Consider the following 21,766-nt stretch of genomic DNA (forward strand, 5'->3'; position numbering starts at 1 on the left):
AAAGATAACACCTAATATTCCAGCCTTAACATAAGCAATGATGATGAAATCTCTGGATACATAACAGCTTCCCATGGGTGATTTATTTACACTTGGGGAGTGGTAGCCGTGGTGGTCATGGGGTGTGTGTGTGTGTGTGTGTGTGTGTGTGTGTGTGTGTGTGTGTGTTTGTGTGTAAGACAGAGACAAGGAGAGAGACTGAGAGACACAGAGGTTTACTGTTTATATTTTTGAGTAAAGTCTATAGATGTAGACTTCCTGTTCCAGGCAAGTTCACAGTGAGATAAACTAGAGCTAGTATTTAAATAATGCATGTATGTGTGGGTATGTTTTGGGGATGGAATGAAAATGAAGTGAAATGTCATTCCATTATGAGGCAGTTTGTCTGAATCTGTCAGATTTCCTCCAGTTTAATATTTTTAAAAGGGTTGTAAGTCCTTCCCTGCCAAGTGAAAAATAAACCTGCTCATGCATTTGTTCATCAATGCGTGAGTTCAATCATTTCTTTTTTCCATCAAATACTCATTTATATTATTCACCTTTAAGAGAATCTGAAAATACATATCATTTAAGCTATAATATAATATACATTTTAATTTCACAAGAAAAATAATATAATGAAATATAATATTTTAATATGTTACATATCATATTGTGTTATATATTATGCCTCTGCCATGTATGTAGCATCTATTTTAATCTTGCACATAAATATTAATAGTGGAATGATGTGATTTTAATTTTGTCTTTGTAATTCTTGTTTCTTCCAAATTTCCTACAACAAAAATGCATTACTTATGTGCTTAGAAAACAGAATAACTTTTTTTAAGGACATAGCCAATAAGTAAATCACCCTACTTCCTCATTTCCCAAATGGAAAAGCCAGTTTCCTAATCTGATAGTTTCAACTATGCTAAAGAGACAATCGACCTATGTGAAGTTGTTAAAAACCTCTCTTTATTTTCAATAATCTGTACCTCCACTTGTCAAGTACTTTCAGAGTAGGTGGAGAAATGGACTCTGAGCTTCCCTGCACACACACATACACACACACACACGCACACGCACATGCACACACACGCACATACACACTGAAGAATGTAGAGAATGTGAGCATCACCTTGATGGCTCAATTCGTCAACTGTGACTTCCCAGCATTCACTGTGGAAATGTGGCCTCTGAGAGCCAGAGGCACCCTAATCTAAGCACCCATCACCCTTTATATAAATGAGAACAGCACCAGAGCCAGCCTTGCTTAAACAGAGGATATGTCTAACTCTAAATGAAATATAGCACGTACTTACCCTTACACTGAAAAGGAAGTTCTCAAAATGCTAAGCCACCAGACAATTGGTGCTGGTTTCTAGAGGATTAGAGTCATTAGATGGAGCTGGAATGAAAGAAAGAGTGAGAAAGATATTACTAAAGGGGCTGTCTATTTTCCAAAGGTGAACCCTGGATAAAAGCTCTCCACGTGATCATGAATGTCTCAGAGGGCAGGGCGGCCAGGTATCTGTAAGACAAGTCAGCTGTCTTCTCCCCAGAATGAGGGCCACAATTCCTGCCATCCTAAATTCAAAGTAGGGTTAAGACCCCTGTGTCAGCGGCTGAGACTAGGAGGGTGTCCCTCGCCATCAGGCTGGTTCTTCTTGTTAAAATAGTTGAGAAACTTAAGAGTCTTTTAACAATCTTTTAACATCGTCAATAAACTATCAATATATTGCAAGCATCAAAAGCAACACATGTCCACTGAGGCAACTATTATGAGCCTAGAGCCAAGTATAAGAAATGATTCTGGTCTCTCCGAAAATTTAAGAGGTCAAGTAAGACTGAAGAACATGAAATAATCAGAAAATACCATAAGAATTGTGTGTGTGTGTGTGTGTGTGTGTGTGTGTGTGTGTGTGTGTGTGTGTGTGTGTGTGTGTAGTAATGAATAAATTTGCCTCACAACGCTTGAGTATAAGAGATGTGCCAGGTTCCTATCCACGAGACTAGCAGGACGTCAGACGCCAGTATTTGTGTGGTTTCTTCTCTCCTCCATCATGTTAGAGGAGATCCCCTGGTTATTCCGGCCCTTAGTATACGAGAGGCTGTGTTCTTTCACCCCTTCTCTTTCTAAGCCTGCCTTTGAGCAAGCCCCTCCTTCTACATGAGTCAGTCACAAGCACACATGTGGGAATGGCCAAAAAATACAACACTTCTCAAGGTGCGGAGCTCAATACCAAGCTGGGTGATGGGAGGTTCTCCTACTCCTTTTGAGGCCTCATATTGGTTATCAGTCTTCAGGCAGCCACTACACATTCCCTCCAAGGCTCTGCTCCCTCCTGGTCCATGTGGGGTGGGCATGTGTCTTTGACTTGCCTAAAGTGAAAAAGTACATAAAATTATATGTGAGAACAAGGCAAAAATTAATATTTCAACAGACTATCCTCACATTCTTATGTATATGTAGTATAGATGACAATACCTTGCAAAACACAGGATCTTACATAAAAAGACAAATGATTTCCCTACATAATACCAGACTGAACTGAGTGAAACTAACCAATAGCTTTTTCCATGATCACCCTAAACTACCTTAGTCTTAGTCATATCACATGCTTGGCTGGAAAGCCCGGGCTAGCAGGCTAGCCTGAACAATACACCAGGAAGTTCTCTGAACTTCTCCTTGGCTAATGGGAAATGCCTCTTGGTCACAGAGACTTTGTTAGAGGCCAGAGAACACATCTTTGGTCTGCAGCCACTCCTCCATCTCTCTCTCTTTTTCTATCCTATTTACTTCAATAATCTTTTTTGTTGTTGTTGGATCTTTCTTCTAAAAATAGGGATGGAGTAATACTGTGCTTCTAGGCCATCTCAAAAAATCTCTCCAACAATTTATACACTAGCATTCTTTTCTTTCAACTTCTTGGTTTCTTGTATTCTTTTATCCAAGGCATGATCTATCTGGCAGGTCTTTTGTGTACCTCCTCCTGGGAGACAGGGTCGTGGTGCTGAGTCTAGCTTCAGACAGACCTGGAACTGAGCATAAATTTCAGTTCCAATTCTTAATAGCTATGAGACATTAAACCCTTTTTTAATCTCTAAGAAACCATTTCCTCAGCTATGCAATGAGCATGGTTGTGTGTTGGGTGAATTCAACGTACATTTACCCTTCCCTGACAGTGAAGAGGGATGTTATATGAAATGCTCACACATGTTTGAATGTAGGGGCATGGCCAAGGAGTTCACTGCATCTCACTCATTCTTCTTACAAACTGTTGGGGGCAGAGAAAACACTATATTTGGGGAACCTGTTTTCTATGAATGATAGAATCTTCTCTCTCCCACCTCTGAACTCCTCTCAGTCAAGCTCAGCATTTTAAAAATATACTTTTATGATGGTACTCTTCTAGTTACTTCATATTCTTAGGCTTACAGATTCAATCTTTAGGAAGCTACCACCACCTGCAAGAAGTGGTTTGGCAATGTGGGCAGTATCCCACCACTGCTTAGAGGTGATTAGTTTTCCTGAAATGCATGGTGGTCAGCCAAGGAAGTGTTGTTCCCCACAAATGAGGCAGGTCAAATTCTTTTCTCTCTGGGCAAAGAGAAAAGTCTTCAAGGATATCATACCACTGGTACTTGTTCCTCTGTCTCTTTGAGAGTGAAATAAGAAGAGGACTTCTGCAAAGTGCTGGGTAGTAATCTTGGTTATTGGGGTCTGAAGCATGGTGATGCCGCACAGTCACCTGTGGTAGATTTCACAGGGCCATGAAGCCCATGAAGAGGTGGAGTCTATTTCCCCATCTTTTCATTTGGGGCTGGACTCAATACTTGCTTTGACCAATAGGATGTTGAGGAATTGATGTGAATTCTGGAGCCCTGGCCTTGTAGCTTCTGCTCTTGTCATCTTGAAATGCTACCTTGAGGCTGCCATATAAGAAAGCTGATCTATCTTCCTGGAGGATGAGAAGTCATGTGGAGGAGAATCCAGGTATCCAGGCCAAGAGCCAGTGCCACCTGCCTTTCATATGAATGAGATCATCTTAGATTCGCTGACCCGGCTTACCCCCAAGATGAAGATAGCTTATGTGAGTGACCCCAGGTGAAACCAGCAGAGGAACTTTTTCACCAATCACAGGATCTTGAAAAATATTTCATTGTCATCTTAAATTACTTAGTTTGGGGATGGTTTGTTAAACAGAAAATGCTAACACAAACAATGTCTAAAAGGAGTATTTTCCATAAGAATCAAGTTCCTCAACCTTGATCTCCGTGTATTAAGAATTAAGGTCAAAGCAAGTCTCATACAGAAGTAGATTAGGCCTCTCCCCACAGGATGGGATTTGGAGTCAGAAAAGAAGTTTGCCCTTAATTAATAAGATTAACCTAGGCTTCAAACCTTAAACATCCACTCTCAACTTTAAGTTCAACACTGTGTTTCTCCAGAAGCTCCAACTGAAATGCAAATACGTCAACAGGATGAGAGAGTAATATATTAATTTATTAAAAGTAATTTGTACCTCAGTTAAAATAGCTTGTTATTTAAGTAACTAATTTTTGAGCACTGAGTTAGCAAAGAATACGAAAATTTTAAAAAATAACAATCTAATCAACAACAATAATAATAACATTTTAATGACAATGACAGTGTGCAGCCTATTAGGGAAGAGATATGTAGTCTATTTGTATATTTGTAGGGGCACTGGAAGAGCTATGGGAGTTTACAGAAAAAAGAAACAACTTCTGATTGGGGAAATCAGAATGATTCAGAGGGAAAAAATGATATTTGATTTGGGATATTTAAGGAAGGGTAAGATTTAGGAAGACAGATATAACCCATGTAGGGTATATATCCAAAGGAAATGAAATCAGGATCTCAGAGAGATATCTGAAATCCCATGTTCATTGCATCATTATTTACAATAGCCAAGACATGGAAACAACCTAAGTGCCATGGGTGAATGGATGAAGAAGATGTGGTATATATACAATGGAATGTTATTCAGCCATGAGAAAGAAGGAAATCCTGCCATTCGTAACAACATAGGTGGAACTTGAGGGTATTATGTTAAGTGAAATAAGTCAGGCAGAGAAATACAAGTACTATATGATATCCCTTATATGTGGACTCTAAGAAAGCCAATCTCATAGGAACAGAGAGTAGAATGGTGGTTACCAGAGGCTGGAGGATGGGGGAAATGGAGAGATTTTGGTCAAGGGTACAAACTTTCAGTTATATGGTAGATAAATTCTGGGGATCTAACGCACAACTAGGTGCTTATAATTAGTGATACTGTATATACTTGAAAGCTGCTAAGAGAGTAGATCTTAAATGTTTTCACAACAAAAAAGAAACAGTAATTATGTGAGGTGATGAAGTGCTTTAGAACACTGTCATCAATGAGACTGAGCCCTAACAAATATTGTCTCTGCTATTCCTCATTATGATTTCATACTCAAGAAAGAGAACTGCTCCAGAGCTGGGTCTCTACTTCTTGGCCAAGGGTGATGAGATATGGTTTCCACAGGTCTACCCCAGTGAGTCAGAGGCAGGTCCCAAGAAGGGGTTGGTGCTGTGAACTGGGCAGCCTCCCCAGGAGATGCCCACTGAAGAGCGACACAAGGGCAAGAGGGAGCACGGGGTGCTGGTGGGTGGAGCTGAGCTAAGTCTGACATGGGGCAGGGCGCTCTCAGATTCTTCCCTGTTCACGTGTCTGGTTCCACCATCACCCTGGGCAGCCATCTCCTGGTTACGTAACCCCTTTCATCAGGAACACCAAAGAAGAGATGGGGAATTGGCCAGTGCCTCTTTGGCGTGAGAACAAGAAAGAAACTCTAAACATCCAAAGTACTGTCTATGCTGGGAGAAGTAGCTTATATACATGTAAACACAGGAACACAGAACATCATAGAAATGTCAGGAGGACTGACAGGGGATGAATCCGTTCACTCACCGCTCTCACTCCCAGGTCTCTCCAGGAGCTCTGTACATCATCTCATTTGTCTTCTAAGCAGTCAGTTAGAGAAAGGTAAATGCTAGGCCTGTTTTCCCTTTTGGAAAAAATATATGGTAAAACATAGTGCCTTACTCTTGTTGAGAACGTTTTTGCGGGGGGATATTGGCTGTGATTTCCGTGGAGGTCATGTTAACTAATGGACTGGGTGGGAGAGAGCCAGTAAATTTTGTTCTGGGTGGTACAGGAGATCAGAGCTCTGCCTGGGAAGTAGCCTAGACTTTTTCAACTTTCCTAATAGAGAGAAGAAACACCATTACTTATAACGTCTGGAAAATGTAAGGTGTCACCACCTGAGACATCACCTCGGGTCTGCGAAGAGATGTTCGTTAATACTTGACCATCAAGGTCCTGACTGGAATGGCCATATGGGAGCAAGAACCTGCCTTCCACTCCTTCCTCTCACTTCCACTGGCCTCACTAAAGAACCCTGGTCTCCTCAGATTGCTTTTTAACAGCTGGAATCCCAGCTGAGAAGACTCCCTGAAGCAGCTGCTCCAGCCCCCAGCTTCTCCTGTCTTTCTCTGATGCTGACTTCCCAAAACACTCACTCCCCACAACCTAGCCAGGGAAACAAATGAATTTTTTTGTCAGTGAATCCACAAGATTTCAGTTTGGGGTTAAAAACATAGAAAATCATAGTATCAGTTATCAGTGTTGTAGCTCTAATGTTACCCTAGTCAAATCACTGCTGATTAAAACCAGCCCTGTTAATAAACCACAAGCTTTATTTCCCCTCAAATGTCTATAACCACTTCTGCAACCCCTATTAAAAGGCAAAACCCAAAGAAAAACACAGCTTTGGAGCCCAAGTGCTGTTCAATCCCCAGAGAAGAAGCGAACGAGAAAGAAGTGGTTCTTTTTTTCTCACCTTTCCCCCACTAAATGGAGTCCAACATTTTTCATGACTAAAGGGAGAAATCAATAAAAAGCAGGCGGGCATTATCAGTGGTCTGCAACGTTAGATCAGCTGTACACAGTCCCTCTGCCTCCTAAAACGAACGCATTTGCCAGCAATTCCCTGCGTCTGACTCACATCCTTATTACCTCCTTCTCCTCTTGCTTTCCCCTTAAGGGACTGAATTTTCCTCCCATCTAAGCCAAAAAGAATTTCTCTGGATTAAGGAGACTGATGAAAGCATTTTTAATATTTGAGTTCAGGTTTGCAAGCTCCATAAAACCGACGTTTCCCGTTGCCTGTTTTGTCTTCCCCACCCCACCCCACACACCCCTCCTTGTCAATAGTTTTTCTCCTTCATTTGCTCTTTAGAAACCAGCCAAGGACCCTCTCCAGATGGGGTCTCTGGCCCCCTGGCAGCTTCCCCTGCAGGACCGCCAGCTCTCTTCACTCTGCAGGCCCCATATGCAGAATGTAACGTCTTTCAAAAATCTTTCAAAAAGTGGGGGCAGGGTAGGGGGGACTTATATGACATCTTTCATGTTGATGCCATATGTCTTTCAAGTAAAGACTGGTTTGACAACGTGCTGAGCAGCTCAGAGGAGAACATGTTTCAAGCCTGGAGGGGAAAGTTTTGACAATTCATTCCAGGGAAAACTGGAACCTTCCCACCCACCCCACCTTTGACTAAGAAGAGGTGGAAAGGAGGGATGCAGTGCCTTCCCAGGGCAGGAAGATAATGGTCTTTGTTCTTTGTTCTTCCCACATTTGCATCACTGCTACAACGCTACTTTCTCTTGCTTCTCAAACTGATGGTGGCTTTGCCAACTTTACCTTAAATTCTGGGAACCTTGAAATTACCACACGTAAACAGGACTTTGCTGGAGTAACCTCGCCAGGAAAGGCTCAAATCCAGTTCAATTAAATGTTCTTGGGAGGCAAGGGACCTAGTTTAAAATAAAAGTGCTGACTGGGCCACCCTGGTAGAGCTCTGAGCTTGGAGTCTGAGATTAGATTGCTCCATTCGGCAGCTACACCATCCCAGGTAACCGTTTGGACTTATTGTTGTACCAAAAGTCCCCCTGGCTTCCGGGCAAAGCATCTTTTTGAAACGGTAAAAAACATCTGCCACTAAATGCCTCTCTCTGACATTTTCCATCCCTTTTCACATCCAATTGCATCATCATCCACATGATAATTGTTTTCAGATGATGACAGTGCACTAAAGGACATACTAAATGGCGGATTGGGGTGTGTGTGTGTGTGTGTGTGTGCGCGCGCACGCGCATGTGCATGTGTGTGTGTGTGCATGTTTTATGATCAGCTTCATACTGTTCTTTGTAAGAGGGCATGATAAATGTCATCTCAAGGTACAACACCTCGAAGAGATTCCTAATACAGAACAACCAATCTATGCTGTGCATCATGCAAGAGACTATCCCAGAGTTAATGAAGGACAGATGAACCCTTTTGTCCAGAGGAATAGATTTTAAAATGTGAGTCCACTATTTTCCTCAGTGGGTATGCCCTAACAATTTTTGTGTTTATGCTATTAATGATAGCTAGTGTTTCCATTTTAAATACGATGTTTTTTAGCAACCAGAACAACTAAAATATCATCTCATCAGTGTTTCTCCAGAAGACTAGGAAAACCCAATATACTTCATTCCAGTATCTGCCTTCTCAAAAGTTACAGTATTTAATCTTGACAATTGTCTCATGAGGTAGGTATTATAAGCCAAATGAGCCTCAGAGAGATTGTGTCATTTGCCCAAGATCATTCATCCCCATCATCACGATTGTCGTTATTGTTACTATATCTACTTTTTATTTGGCACTAATTTAAGGCTAGGGGCTATTTGAAATATTTTATAAGCATAACTTCTAATCCGATAAATAACACTGCAGAGTACGTATGTTGAATATCACTTCATAAGTGAGTAAACTGAAGCTCAGATTCATCAACTTGCCCCCAGCAGCAGAGTTAATAAGTGGCAGACTTGAGATTCACATCTATGTCAATGACTTCTGAGGCTCATGGTGTGTTGGTTTTAAAATATGTCCACAAATTATTTGATACTCCTCTCATCAAAAGGTGGACACTAATATTTATCCCCCTAAAAATAGGTTGTACACAGTGACTCACTTCTCATAAAGAAAATATGGTGGAAGGAAGGTGTGTGACTTCTAAAATTAGGTCAAGGCATTGTGGCTTCTCACTTGTTTTCCCTCTCTTGTCAGCTCACTCTGGGGGGAAGCTAGCGGCCATGTCCTGAGGACACTCAAGCAGCCCCATGGAGAGGCCCATGGGGCAAAGAACTAAGGCCTCCTGCAACAGTCATGCAATGGAGCCATCTTGGAAGGAGATCTTCCAGCCCCAGGCAAGTCTTCAGATGACTGGAACCCCAGCTGACATCTTGACTGCAACCTCATGAGAGACCCTGGGCCAGAGCCACCTAGCTCAACCACCCTTGAATTCTGATCTACAGAAACTGTGAGATAATAACTATTTGTTGTTTTAATCTGCTAAATTCTACGGTAAGTTGTTAAGCAGCAATAGGTAACTAATGCTCATGTTTCTCTCCTAAATTATATTACTTCAAAAGCAGTTCCACTTGTGTGCAATGGCATACAAAATTAAGCGGGACAAGGAAATAAAAACTTTTCTCCATAATTTTCTAGACTTGGCATATTTAAAAACATTTACCAAGTGCCCTAAAACTCAGGTCTGATAACCATGCTTGTATAGAAAATCACAAAGAGCTGAAGTTGACTATCTGTGGCTTAACCAAGTTTCCCACAGCCCAAACCAAAGGCACAACGCAGTGTTGACTTCTTGAATTCGAGTTTCAATCTTCTAAAGTTCCAAACAATGAGTAGAAGGTCTCATTCCACTAGTCTTGTGATGTTATGATGAGACTCTTTGTACTAGGCTGATATCATTTGACTGAGAGGCTTGGAATCTGACCACTAAAATATCTCAAAGTCATTTTTGATTGGTAAAAGACTTCCCCTAAGATGAAATAGATGACCCTAGCATGTCTCTCAAACTCCTACTAAAGCCTGGAGAAATTTGGGGATATTCAGATATCCCACACTCAAGACCGAGTGTCTCAGAGTTACCTTTACTCCACTGGAACCTGGCCGAACCCTTGATGAAAACACTGAAACAGCCCGAGAAGTGTACATTCTGCAAGTCAACTTGCTACCACAGACACAGAATTCAATATGGCATAGCCAAAAAGTTCAAAGACCCTGGAGAAGTTCTCAAACTTTATCAGGATTTCTGAGACATCCAAACTCATTCTTCCAGTCACTGCTTTTCCAGTGCTTAGAAGTTCTTGCACGGAAGATTAAAAATGTGGAGGTTTTGCCTCTTCATAGAACTACAAATAAAATATTCCCAAAAGAAGGTCTCCTTGATGAATAAACACATGACTTTCATTTGCCTGGCTCTGCAAAAGTGCTTTTAAAGTAATCCAGGCAAAAATCTTCATGGACCACAACTTGCAGGCTGCCTGCTCTCCCGTCCTAGCATGAGGATAACACACACCATGGTCTTTTCCTTCCTCTTTTTAATCAAGTGCATTACAGCATGCTATTACTCCTGGGCCTGCATTTCTCCAGATGGTTTTCCAGCACCAATGTGGACTCCATTCAGAAGAAAATGGAACAGTGTTTCCCAGTTTAGTACCTTCAAGTAATTTGTTTCCCCCAGGTCTCTGTGCATGCTGACCTCGCTTTTCACTAAACTCCGAGAGGAATGAGTCTGTATCATACCAGACTGGATCATGTGTGTCTGGAATTATACACTGATGACAAAATGAAGTAGCTTTCTCTACTCCTTTGGGGCAAAATGAAGTAGCTTTCTCTACTCCTTGGATAACCTAAGACCAAAACAATACCTTGAACTTCTTTGTATTAGATTCATAGCAGCCATTCAATAGGTTAACTCAAATCCATAAAATATTTCCATGAAAGATGTTTTTAATGATCCTGTCTAGTTTGTAAACATCTTGGTTTGAAAGTCTTATGGTGGCACAGCTAAATAGCTGACTGCTAATTCTCTACACACCCCCACATCCTCCACACTAGCAGCTCCAGGCTAGTGCCCAGTCAACGCTCATGTCCATCTTCTCTCCAGGATGACCACTGGTCCCTTAGTGAAAAACTCCCTTCAGCGGCTGATGGACATGAACCCACTTATCTAAATCTGTTACTTTAGGCTCAAAGCATAGAAGAAACCCCTCCTTCTAGTGACACATCTAGGCTCAGCTATTTCCAGAAGATAATTCTTATCTGTACCAATATTATGTTAATAAATAATATTAATAAATAATGTCATTTGTTAGTTAATGTATGTCAGGCACTCTGCTATATGCTTCATCTCATTTACCCCTTATAATAATTGTAAAGTGGATTTTATTAGCCCCCTTAAACTAAAAATGAAGTTGACAAAGGTTATATAACATGTCCAAGGCCATTAGTTAATAAGAAGTAAAATGTAAGGCTCTGGGAATCTACACCTGAACAAGACACGGGCAAGAAACAAAAGGACGGACAGTGAAAATTCCAATGCCATGTGATAAATACCAAAATAAATTCATTAAGAAATTGTAGTGTCCCAGAAAAGAGAGTGATTAACTATACATGGGTGGGAAGACTGAGATGAGAACTTAGTAATGAGGAGGCCTGAGCTGAATCTTGCATGATGTGTAGATGTTGACAAGGCTGATGTAGAGAAGGGAGCAGAAAGAGCCTGGAGGAGTTTTCAAGGAGATGGCGCATCATGTCACAGAGGCCTGAAGCGCGTGGTATAGTTTGGAGCCAGACATGCTTTGGTGTGATGGGAGCAGAGAATATCTGAGAAGGGAAAGAAAATGGAGGACAAGAATAGTCAGGTAGCCTTGGACCAGAATACAAGGGTTTTTTATGCCCTCCTCAGGACTCTTCATTGAGGGCGACAACATGCCTTCAAGGGCAGTTATTATAAATTTGTATTTAGAAAAGATATTTCTGGGACAGCAAGAGCTGTAGGCAGGATGACCAGTTGTCTGGCCTGAGTACAACAGAGATTTAGGAGAGGGAGGAATGCATAATATATCTAGGAGAAGACACAGTAAGACATATGAGCATGGAGGGGAAGCAAGTAGTGGTGGCAAGAAAGTTGGATTCTAGTGTAGCAGTGATGTTTTGGGGGTGAATAGTAGTGACCACAATGAAAACAAAGAATTCATTGTTTACTAGGGGGAATATAGAGTTAAGAGGATATTACATTGTGTTTTCCATGAAACACTGAGGTCTTCCATCTGGGCATGTTGGAGGCCCCTCAGAGAGAATCTAGAAGATGTTGGCTGAGATGGAGACATCAGTTTGATTCTTCAGGAGTAAAGTTGACATCTAAATATTTCATATACATTGACAGCTTGGTAGAAAGGACTCACACAAAACCTGCATCATCCTGTAGAAGACAGGGAGTGCTTGGAGCAGAAAACTTCTCCCTCATTCAAGCAGCCATCAAACAGCACCTGTTTAGAGCCTGATCCCCATGGTGAGAGATGGTCAATGAAGTCCTCACTGAAGAATAACTCCAGGTAGGATCCAACAGCCCCCCTGCCCAGCTGAAGCTTATACTTGGAAGTAAAGAAGCAGCAGGAGATCTGCAGTTCAATCGAACTAATATTTATTTGGTATCTGCTATGTACCCATCACTGTGTAGAGCACTGGTACTTGGAGCTAGGCCCATGATCCCTGATGTAAAGGAGATCACAGTCTATGCAGAACTAAGGAGAGAGGGATGGGAGTGACTGAGAAAGGCGGAGATGGAGAAAACAGGTCCAGAGGGTCAACAGGGAATGGAGCCCTGCTTGTCCAAGCTCAACGTGACCATATTCTGCTCATGGTCAATAAAGATAAACCCAGGTCTGGAACTCAGGACACAATTTGGAAAGCTTCCATTGTTATACTACAGTGACCAAAATCTGTACTGCTGGGTGTTTCTCCTTCATAAGATTCATAATATTTATTGCAAGTAAAATCAGTGAATTATTTGCAATAAAAATTGCAAGTAATCAGTCGCATCATGTTTTCTCCTCAGCGAGCTGTGCATATCTTGCTCAACATTATATCCCCTTTGCTTAGCATAGATACAGGTACATAATTTGGTGCTTAAGAAAATATTCGCTAAAGGGAAAGCTTCTGGGAAAATTTCAGGAGGAAAGAGACCATGTCTTATGCATTATAAGAATATTGTGCCCGGAGAAGGCACCTAGACCCTCCCCCAGGATGCAGAGGCCAAGGATGTAGCATTTCACAAATCAGACTTATTCCACAAGCCCTTTTTTCAAGCTTGATATTTCTCACGAAGATAACCACTATAAGCAGTAAAACAGGAATTTGCCTTGAAGCAAACATACTATAGTAAATATTATTCGTCTCCCCGGGATGCATTCCTCATTTATTTCTCCTCTTGGATTTTTATTCCTGAGACTTTACCGTCAGAATACTTTTTATCCATAAATAATCTGTGTTCTTTTCAAAGGCTCCAGCTACCTATGGCCAAGTAAGAATTATAATAAAACCCAGCTCTTGACTCTGGCACCTCTGACTTCTGCATGCTCTCCTTGTGATGCAGCTGAGAGCAATGTGGAATCTGTCTGAATTAGGTTATGAGCTTGGACTGCATGGGAATAAGCTAATGTGCAACTGGTCTTTTAGGAAGTGGAAGGATCTGAAATAAAGCATATGTCAGATTTTGAAAGTGCAGAATAAGCTGATACATGAAAGTTCTTTTTGGTTGCAGATGTGCTCCTTGAAGGCAAGTCATAGAAATTACCCTCTTTATTCAGACAATGCCTCACCCAGCACTTGGCATAGAGTAAGCCCTCAGTAAATGTTTGATGAACTGAGCTGAGCATGCACTACTTCTACTAAAATTCTAGAGACATTTGAATACAGGACCAATAGGGCAAATACTTAAGATCAAATGAAAAATTTCACCCCAAAGTGCTAATACGATGCTAGAAGGCCACACAACAACTGGTAGAGCTGGAAAAATTAACAAGCTTGACAAATGTCTTTTGGTTCCAAAGAGTGTCGAGTGCCTTATCACACACATACACACACACACACACACACACACTTATATACACACTCACATATGTACAAGCACACATACTTAGGAAGCATGGAAATTCCAGATAAATTAAGTATATTCAAGCTAAGGTAAGAAAAGGTAAGAAGAGTGAGTCCTGCCGATTAGAGAAACTAAGAGAGCAGAGGGCACCTGACTCAATGGCTCCTTTCCTAAACTCTCTCTTCTTTGCATGTCCATCCCATGCCTTGCTTCTTCTCTTGACCATTCTCATCCTTAGCTGTTATTCCTTTCTTGGAACCACAGCAAATGTTTAGTCTGGTTAAGGGTCAAACAACTGAGTTCTGGAATAGTAGTGACAGTTGGTAAACTGATGAAACAGGAGCTAAATTTTATACACCTTTTCACCTTCAGAGCTGACCAGTTGTGCTTATTTCGCTCTGAATAAATTCCGAATCATAGGCCATGCACAGCCTTGCTTCCTCCCAACTGACCTCACCCGCTTCTAACTCTTTCCTCTTTGCTTAGTGAGTTCCAGATACACTGGCTTTCAATTGAATCTTTTGAACAAACCAAACTTGTCCCACCCAAAAGCCTTTGCCAGTGCTGTGCCCTTTGCCCAATGTCCTGGGCCCCCTTTATGTAGCTGACTGCTCATCATTTAGGTGACAGATCACCCATCCCCTCCCCAGAGAGGTGCCTCTTGACCTCTCTATCATCCCCACACTCCTGTTCTTCCCTAGCACATCGCTCTGATAGTAGAGCTTATCATTATCAAGAACAATGTTATTTGTCTTTTTATTTACTTATTCTCTGGGTATTTTCCCCCACTAAATTGTAAATTCTATAAAAGCAGCACCCTTGGCTATTCTGCTAATCTCTAACTCCAACCCTTAGAAAAGTGTCTGGCAGATAATAGAAGTTCAGTGAAGAGCTGATGAATGAATGAATACTTTAAGAAAAGATATTTATCTGCCAAGATATTTATCTGTCAATATCTGAAAAGATATTGACAAATTTGTTCTCCAAAGAGTTAATATACGTAAAGTACTAAAAAGAGTGCCTAGCATATAGAAACCATGCAACATGTTACATTTTATTATTATTACAACTATTATTACAACTGCTGATTTTTATTACCCCAGCCTCCCCTTTCTACACTTTTTTGGGGTTTTTTTTTTCCCGATTCTTCTTAGTTCTATTTTCCTCCCAGGCACCACTTATGGCTTTTTTCTAGCCTCTCTGCCATCAGACCTATTTCACTATCCTTCCCTTTACATAATAAGTGCATGTATATGTGAACAAAGGATCATTCTTTAAAAGTAATAATCTTCCCAGGGGTATTTATCTTTTAGCATTCATCTATGCCAAAGAGAACACCCTGATGGAAGAATTTATTACATTAACTGATGGGTTTATGAGTATATCTGGAACCTCTACTTTTTTCAGTGTCCCTAATATCACCCTGTGATATTATCACTCCTTATAGATCAGATCTTTCCCTCAAAGTCAGTGAAGATCCAGCTTTTGCCAAAAGTCTGATAATTATCTAAATCTTCTGAACCAGCTAAAATTAAGTTTTACGCAAAAAAAGCAAAATAAATAGCATTTGTCTTTCTTCAAAATAGTTCAAGCCTTGCTCTGTGTTGCAGCCAACCACTCTCCTAGGTCACCTGTGCTCTCTTTGCATGACCTTTCCAGCTATCCCACTGAAATCCACTCTGTGACAGAACTATCATATGGGCCAGCAATCCCACTTCTGAATATTTAACTTAAGAAATCCAAAACACTAATTTGAAAAGAAATATGTTCACTGCAGAATTATTTACAACAGCCAAGATATGGAAGCAACCTAAGTATAGATTGATAGACAATTGGTTAAAAAAGATGTGGTACTCAGCTATAAAAAAGAACAAATTACTCAGCCATAAAAAAAGAATAAAATCTTACCATTCGCAACAACATGGATGGACCTAGAGGGTATTATGCTAAGTGAAATAAGTTAGATGGAGAAAGATAAATACCATGTTATTTTCTCCCTGCTTATATTCAGAGATAATAATATTTAACAAGCCTGTTTTCGGGCAGTTTTTCCCTTTTTATCAGCTGTGGGCCCATCTGTTCTGCATACAAATTTGGCTTCAAATGTTCACATCAATAAATTATAAAACAATGCTATTATCTGATTTCACTTCAGCATGTGAGAGGTTTCATTGTGAAATTCTCTATTAGGCTGAGTTGCCAGTTTCAGCTCTTTAGCACATTCTCTGACTATAGGCTGAACATGGTATCTAGGATTTAGACAAAGTTTCCTAAAAATTTTATTTACTCAACAAATACATAAACTCCCTCCCCTCCCCTCCCCTTTTCTCTCCTCTCTTCTCCTCTCTTCTCCTCTCCTCTTCTCTCCTCTGTCTTATCAGAATGGGTGAAACTCCTTGTTGAACAAGTCTTAGCCCTCCCCGGGGATAGTATTGGAACAAATAAGAAGTAACTCATTTATTCCTTGGTGTTGACCCATGGGGTAGGTACACCGGAGAACAAAATTCATTTATATTCACTAGCTGACCTCCCTCTTTTTTAAATTACAAAAGAGAAAAAAAGTCAATATAAATTCCTGGTTCCTAAAGAATATCATGAAATCTTATGATAGGAGCTTGGAGATCATCTAAACCAACGGTTCCTTCTTAGTCACAAGTCAGTCACTCAGTCATCTCTCCCAGGTCATCTGCTTAGTAAGTGGCAGGCCTGGACTCAAATGAAGTTTCTGACTCCTCGAGTTCAAGGTCCTTAAAGCAAAACATTCTTAGAGTTTTTATTGCAGAGAATATAAATATAGTTTGCCAATGCCACATCTACGGGGCTTGAATAAAATGGAGAGTCAGATCACTCTAGAATAGTCAGGCAATTCAGGACAGACTAGAGAATTATTTTCCCTCTAATTGATCAAGAAAAGTCAACTCATGTGAACTCAAACTAAGAAAATGTAATGCTTGTGCCTTTTATGTTATTCATCTCATTATTTATAAGAAATTTATTACATTTCAGGAAGGGTACTACAAATGTGAAATCTTCTAAATATAACCAATTCAGTTCTCTCATCTCCATTTGGAACATCTTTCCAGAAGGAATATCTGCCTTTCTAGCCCTCATCTCTTTTTTGTGTTGGTTTAGTTCTAACAAAAGGGAACATTTTTTCAGTTCCCACTTGTGGCACAGAATGCCTTCCTTGAATGTTTGCATTTTCAAGTGTCAATTGGTATCAATAGGAGCAAAGATTCAACACTCGGCAGCAAACTCCAAAGGAGATAGAAACTGCACACTCACTGAATTCTTACTCATCCTCAACAATGCTCCCTTTTCCTGTGCCGTCAATGCCATGAGCTGCACATAAGTGTGTAGATAACTCTATGTAAAGCCAAGAGAAGGGAGACAGCAGGCTTGGTCATCATTTTCCTTACTATTTTCACTGCCGCATGAGAGGTCTCAATGCAGTGGACTCCAGAGAGTGGCTTTGCGCTCTTTTCCCTCCTTCCACCCCTTCTCAGAGATACAACTCCTTTCAAACTGGAAATAGAAGTTCAAATTGCCAGTAGGTGTAGGCTAGACCCTAGTTAGAGGTGGTCTTCACTTTGGGTTTTGATGCAGCAATCCAGAACAAAGCAATTCCTGAGCTCAGCTTTTTTTCTGACCAAGTCCTTCTCTAAAATCCCATATTATTCTATTATACAATCTCCATTCCCTGAGTCTACCTCATCCATCCTTAGGCCATTGGGTAGCACAGCTCTTCCTTAGTCCAGGGAGAACCATACTTTGCTTAACTTTCTGACATTAAAACTTTCTAGTAATTATTCATTCACTTGCTCAACAGTTATTTATTAAATAACTGTACACTTCAAGCACAAAAAAGACAGTCCCTGTCCCTTACAATAGAAGACAGACAGCCAGTGAACAAGGACACACAATAAATACACACACACACACACACACACATATGTATATATATGTATATATACATATGTATATATGTACATATGTGTATATATACAAGTATATATATAAAACAGGTAGGCTTTTCTGTGTCCAAGAGCAAAGCTTCTGTACATGAACCTTAGTGTGTAAATAAAACCTATTTCTTTGTGACCAGATATTGAAATATTGATTGAACCTAAATACATATGCACATAGATAGATCAGTGGTTTTCCTTCCCCTGCACTTAGGTAAAAGCAGCCTTCAACTGAAAAAAAAACTTTCTCAAATATTCTTAATCTGTGACTCCATGGAATGAAGGTCCAAAAAGATCATCAAAGAGATTGTGAGCATCTTGAAATCACATGCAAAAATTTTCACTATGTGTGTATGTGCATTTTTCTAGGGAGGAGTCTGTAGTTTTCATTACATCCTCAAAGAGATCCATTGGTTTGTGTGAAACCTAGTACTTAAATAGAAGAAAAAGATGCTGCTCTGCATGAGGAGACTCTGGCCCTTGTTGCTTCACTCATACGCTCCCCATGAGATCCCCAGAGGCTCCATGAAACCCCACAGGCTCTAGACAGCACAGTTTTAACAACTCTTGCTATAAGAATCACTTAAATTCTAAACTCAAGAGTTTTGATCTATTCGTTGTACATAGAAACTCCTTTCAACAGCTGTGGATGGCATGTTGTCCAAGCCTGCCAAAATGAGAAACTTATAAAGTAGTTAGAAGATGACTAATGTCTGCTAATGACTTTGGGACTTTCACTACAATGCTTTGTCTAGAAGTAGTCTTGTTCAAGAAAACAGGTTAAATACATTCACCAAACATCCCTTAGAGTTAACTACTATGGCAGAAATTAATGTATCTTCAGAGTCAATAATATCTAAACATTTTAATCTCTCTTAGAGTTAAATAAAAAGTAAATTCTTTTACGATCAAATAAAAAACTTACTTTAGTCTTAAATCTACAGAGGAAAAAAACATGAGCATAGAAGAAAAACATGAGCATAGAAGAAAAACATAAGATAATGTTGATCAAGTTGATATTGCCCAAATGATAAGAAAGATCATCAATGATAATTTTGGTAATTTTAAGCATTTTGGTGTTAGTTGATTCAGACAATGCGCAGTACAAGATTGAAATGGAAAAATATTAAACCATCAGGTCAGTCAGTCCTTCCATGCTTGTCACCAATGTTCAACTTCAGTTCTGGTAGGCTTGAGTATTTTTCTTTTCATTAGGTTAAAGAATATGAGTAACATCTGTGGTGTGTGTTGATACTCGTTGAACCAAAGCTCAGAAATGTCGGCCTAAAACGAATAAGACTTGAAGAGGACATTGGTTGCTGGACAACTTCAGATTCTGGCTCATCTGAGATTCAGCAAAGAGATAAAACAAATACCATGACCTTCTACCCTTCTTAATTTTCAGAGGACAAAAAAAGTATCTAATATAATACTATACCCTTGGGTATATCAAGGCACAGCTAAAAATAAGTATTTACTTTTAATAAATGCTGGGGAGAAAGATGAAACTTCTGAAAATATTTAATGAAATAGAACATTTTTTGAGTATTGTAAGCAGTTGCAATTGCTTAGGTGCCTTTATTTCTGCATCATGGAACCACGTTTGAGGAGAAGGGTTCAGATTCAAAAGAGTGCAGTAGAATTGCTTCTGGAAGCGTCCATGAGGGTTTTTCACTTTCCTTAAAGAAAGGAGGATGGAGGAGGAATTGGTAATCCTGGAAAGACTTTGCTGTGCAATGGAGAGGCTACTGGATGGACACATAGCTAGGGAGGATAAGGTGGGGGTGGGCAACAAAAAAAGCAATTGTTCTGAGTATATTTTCCAAAAGTAGCATCTTTTAAACAATTTTGTTCGGATATCATACTGTGTGGTTTATATTGGAATTATGATGAAAAGATAGTATGGTAAAGACATAGATAGAAGATCTTGAGACCCACAGAGAATTTAGTCAAAGGGAGGCCTCTTATCTCTGAGCCTGGTTCCCACCAGCCCCAGTTTTCCCAGCTCTCCCCTTGCTTGCAACAGAGTAAAAGAGGAAAACACAGAATAGATCATTATATTACAAATGTGGTCACTCCAGTGATCTGTAGTGGAGCACCTAAGGTAGAAAAATGGGTGAGGATAAGGGATTAAGAGAAGAACTTTAGAATCAGGGATAACCTAGAAAAGATTTAGACAGTGAGTAAAAATTAGGGCACTATTAGATTACTCAAGCAGATCCCTACAAGCTGACTGGAATTAGGCTGTAGGCCAAAGGGACTTATACCTGTTGGGCTATTATACCTGTTCTGTGTTATTTTCCAAACTTGAGAAGTCCAGATGCAATTATATTTGTAGAAGCAGAACCCAATTCTCTCCTTCCTGGGGCATCAGAACATATGAACTCAGAATTTACCACTAACATATTTCTGTTGATTTAAAGAACGGCTTTCTTCTATCATCCAGAGAAATATTGCAAATGTGGCCCATCTTGACAAGGACAAAGATAAAAGTATTTTTGAACATGGTACAGAAAAAGAGAATTTACTGAGGCAATGAAGGTTGAAGACATTAGAAAAACGTATAAAGTTAGCAGTAGACTGTAAGACTCAAAGATGACAGTATGGTATTGGCATGATTTTAACAGGGTCCTTGAGTGACAAGGTTAAAAGACCAAATAATTTAAAAAAAAAAAAAAAAAAAAGACCAGATCATGGATATTGAAGCTGGCTCTGATTTATTCAGGGTCCCCAAAATGGCAGCCCTAAATAACTCTGGTTTCATCAAAACATTTCAGAGATTATTAATTAAAAGTTTCTGAAACTCTGTTACCAGTTTTTCTGGGACAATTCTGATTTCAAATCTTTATTAGATTCTGCTTTTAGCCAATTATTTCATGTCTCTGAGCCCCAATTTCCACATATACAAAATGAAAAGTATTAACTAAATTATTTCAAACATCTTCTTTTAATACTCGATGAGGTCTATAATTCTTCTTTCAGACATACCGTCTTTATTTTTTAAAGCAAAAAACTAATTGTATGGGTAATACATAAATATATTTTCTTTGTTAAAAAAAAAAAGGAAACATCATAAATTAATCTCAGCTTTATCATTCCCAGTCCCAGTTTCTCCCCATCTCTTCCAATCACCAGTATTAGCTTGTTGATTTTTTTAAATGCTTTTACTTACATGTATTTGCTCATGGAAAATATATTTTCACATGAACTATACTCTATTAAACACATCATTCTGTGTTTATTCATATATTTTCATATGTTTTCACATGAACTATACTCTATTAAACACATCATTCTGTGATTTGCTTCCACAGTATTCATGAAGATCTTCCCACATCAGTGCAGAGATCTATCTCATTCCATACTATGAATGTACCATCACGCTTTTAGTCATGCCCATATTAACAAACAGTCATTTATTCTACTTAACGTACTTGAAAATGCTTCCTCGTGTGCACAGGGAAATGTATGCTGGAGTAGATAATGCGAACTGAATTTGCTTGGTCATGGATATGAATCCTTTAATTTGGTAAATACCAAATTATCCTCCAAAGTAGCTAAAGTTGTTGATGAGAGTTCTCTCTTATCATGGAGACTATTGCTCATGTCGAACTTTAAAATTTCTGCCACCCAGGTAGATAGAAAGTGGCACTTTGTTTTGTGACCCTGATTCCTGGTGACACTGAGCATCTTTCAACATATTACCTCTTTTATTTCAATTTACATATGATTCCCACTCAGGGTTGACTGGGTATTTTCTCAAAGG

At 39.7% G+C, this 21,766-nt stretch overlaps 1 long non-coding RNA gene across 2 annotated transcripts in view; it reads right to left on the reverse strand.

Moving 5' to 3' along the window:
- Positions 1-637: 637 nt before the first annotated feature.
- Positions 638-21,766, reverse strand: part of LOC120612940 (uncharacterized) — a 57,823-nt gene continuing 36,694 nt past the window's right edge. For both annotated transcript variants that reach the window (XR_005655570.1, XR_005655571.1), the window contains one exon: positions 638-1,390. This is a non-coding gene — a long non-coding RNA (uncharacterized LOC120612940). The remainder of the gene's footprint in view (positions 1,391-21,766) is intronic.

The sequence above is a fragment of the Pteropus medius genome, unplaced genomic scaffold (assembly GCF_902729225.1).
Source record: "Pteropus medius unplaced genomic scaffold, Ma_sr-lr_union100, whole genome shotgun sequence".
Lineage (NCBI taxonomy): Eukaryota > Metazoa > Chordata > Mammalia > Chiroptera > Pteropodidae > Pteropus > Pteropus medius.